Genomic DNA, 3088 nt, shown 5'->3' with positions numbered 1-3088 from the left:
CTAGGGTTTTATAATGAAGTAGTTGAAATTGGGTCATTTTTCCTGCATTTGTTTTGTTTGGGCACAGCATTGGTACTGGCTTTGTAGAGGATGTGCAGATTAATCCTCTGATCTTTTGAATTTTCTCTGAGAAGAAACTGGAAAACTTGTTGCAGGCGGCATTAGATTGAAGTTCAGGTGGTAACGTCATAGGAGGGTTTGTGAGCCTGTCAACAGTAGCAAATAAAGCTCGAGCGTTGTTAATGTTTTTGTTTATGACATCTGCAAAGAAAGCCTCTCTTGCATGTTTTAGTGTTGAGTGATAGTTACGTTGTCTTTCTTTGTAGATGTCATAATAAACGTGCAGTTGAGTTTTACGCCATTTCCGTTCGGCCCTACGGCAGAGTTGTCTTGCAGACTGAACTGTTTGTGCATTTCTCCATGGAGATTTCTTCCTACCAGACACAACCTTCACTTTAATGGGGACAATGTATTCAATGATATCTGAAAGTTTGCACTGAAAATCATCTACCAACTTATCTACGTCATTAAGGACGAGGAAGAAGAGTAGATTTGATTAAATGTTTCTGCTGTGTTTTCTGTGAAAGTACGTTTTGTGATAGTAGCATTTGTACAAGTGGGTTAACGGATAAAGAACATTCAAAGATAACTGCAAAGTGATCCGATAGGGCGACATCAGTTACAGAAACATTGGAAATATTCACACCCTTACTGATAAACAGATCCAGTGTGTGTCCATGAGTGTGTGTTGCTTGTTTGACATGTTGTGTTAAACCAAAACTCTCTAATATATTACAGAGCTTTTTTGCCCCTCGGTCTTGGGGGTTGTCAATATGAATGTTGAAATCACCGACAATTATTAAACAATCATAATCAATGATAGAATGATAGAAGCTCATTCAAGTCTGTAAAGAAATTTTCCACATATGTTGGAGTTTTGTATAAAGTTAGTGTCAAAGTTCGTTTGTGGTCTTTTACCTCGATTCCAAGACACTCAAAAGACATAAAATTACCCAAAGAGATTTTACTACAGTTTATGGTATTCTTAAATATTGAAGCCACACCTCCTCCTTTTTTGTGTTTTCTATTCACACTTAAAAAATTGTACGTAGGAGGCGCTGATTCAATTAGTACAATTGGTTTATTATTGTCATTCAACCATGTTTCTGTCAGAAACACAACATCAATATTATGCTCAGTGATGAAATCATTAATTAATAGAGCTTTAGCACAGAGAGATCTGGTATTTAAAAGAGCTAGTTTAAGCGACTTGGAGGCTGAAAGTTCTTCAGTGTGAGGTTCCTTTAGGCAGGGGATCAGTCTGAGGTTTGAATCACTACAACCGCTGCTTTTTGTATTTCTGTTTTTCGTAACTTTTCTTGTAGTGATCTGGACAGGTAATGTCCTATTTTGTGGTGCCGGGGGGCCAGACACATTCTGGAGGAAGACGGGTGTAAAGATAATGTCTGGACCCCGGTCTCAGACCTCAGAAGCGTAGAGTGATGGATCCTCTGGGAAGTCAGAGGCAGGTGGCTTAGATGAAGTGAGGTCTGCTATGTTAGCGCTAAGAAGAGTCGTGCCGAGGCAAACCTGTTGATCCATTCCATCCTGCTGGGAGGAGGAGGAGTCCGTCCGCCTTCCTCTCTGACCCGGATCCTCCACCAGCATCTTCAGGCGGTTCAGGTACAGCCCAACTCTCTTTAGCGATGGACTTCCTGGGAAACTCTGATCTTGTGAGTGAGTGTAGGAGCAGAGATGGAGGGGGGAGGGAGGAGGGAGGGGGGAAGGAGGAGGGGAACCAGTCATTCTGTCCCCAGTCAATGTTTTATCAGTTTGTTTTGGTACACTTTGCTTCTGATAAGCGGAGGGTTCCATCCTAGTCAGACATCCTTGAGCCTGTTCTTCTGAAGCGATGGTCACATTGTTGTTCTTGTTGATAAAATGAAAAATGTTTGCAGTGAGCAGCCTTATTCCATGTTTGTTCAGACTGCGTCCTCCTCTTCCTAGAGGTGAAAGCGCTGCCAGTAGATCCAGAGGTCACTGAGCTGGTAGAGCAGGTTTTAATCAGCCATTTGTTTATCATGCCCAGCCTGGAATGTTTTTCATCTCCCCATTGAGACGATGGAATTGGACCACTGAGAAATAACTTCATTTTTAATTTCCCATAGTGTCCAGAAAAATATTAAAGTCCTTTTTCAGAATCTCCGATTTTTGTTTTGCCAGATCGTTGGCTCCAACATGCACAACTAAAGTCTCAATGTTTGGCTGATCAGTGGTTAGAGAGAGCACTTTGCGAGTCAAATCAGATACGGTGTCACCAAGAAAAGAAACCACTCTGGTTTTCTTGGGATTGCAAACATGACTGATTCCATTTACTGTCTCATCTCCAACAATAAGCACTCTTTGCATACCTTTTGTTTTCCTGGTGGTCACTTTTTCCTTCGGAGCTTTGGGGGATGGATGTGTTGGTTTTGTCTCATTGTTAATGTTTGAGGGTGGGTTTTTACTCAGAGGCTCAGGCTGGAGTGCAGAAAATCTGTTTTTCAGTGGGATTCCCACGGAGTCTGAATGTTTTGAGGCTTGGGCTGGTCGCTTTGTCCTTGGGAGCGGGGTCGGTGGAACCGTTTTGGTTCCAGCTGCTTGTTTGCTATTCTTTGGCGGAGCAGGTGTTGAAGTTGAAGGTGGGTTTCGGCTCAGAGCCGGCCACGCTGTTTCGTCCAGGTGAGGTGTTCCCCCCGTTAGTCGTCTCATGGGATCTGCAGTGTGAGACTTTTGTTTCGGCTTGGCGCCCTGAGAGTTCCAGGGTGAGCTGCTTGGTGCGGGGTGTACGACCTCTCCGCTGGTTTGAGGAAGAGTTGTTTCATTTCCACAGGTAGCGTTGATCTCAAAGTTCACCTCCAGCCGTTGAATCTTCGTTTCTAAAAACTGAAGTCGTTGTAGAATACTGCTAATGTCCTTGGGGTCGGACGGGGGCATTTTGCCCTAGTTCAACTTGGAGGTGAAGAAAAGTAAGGTAAAAATAAAAGTGAGAAAATCTCCCAGTCCTTAGGTTTGAAGTAATCCAGTTATGATGTCGATAATGTAAAAT

The 3088-nt window shown here is 43.0% G+C and overlaps 1 long non-coding RNA gene across 1 annotated transcript; it reads left to right on the top strand.

The window, feature by feature from the left end:
- Positions 1–2495: 2495 nt before the first annotated feature.
- On the top strand, positions 2496–2937 carry LOC106944087 (uncharacterized). Its single transcript, XR_001424104.1, has 2 exons — positions 2496–2615; positions 2667–2937. It is a non-coding gene; the product is annotated as an uncharacterized LOC106944087 (long non-coding RNA).
- The last annotated feature ends 151 nt before the right edge of the window (positions 2938–3088 follow it).

Source organism: Poecilia latipinna, unplaced genomic scaffold, assembly GCF_001443285.1.
Source record: "Poecilia latipinna isolate Pla-1442-1.1 unplaced genomic scaffold, P_latipinna-1.0 Scaffold6851, whole genome shotgun sequence".
Classification (NCBI taxonomy): domain Eukaryota; kingdom Metazoa; phylum Chordata; class Actinopteri; order Cyprinodontiformes; family Poeciliidae; genus Poecilia; species Poecilia latipinna.
This window is presented reverse-complemented; position numbering and strand designations above follow the sequence as displayed.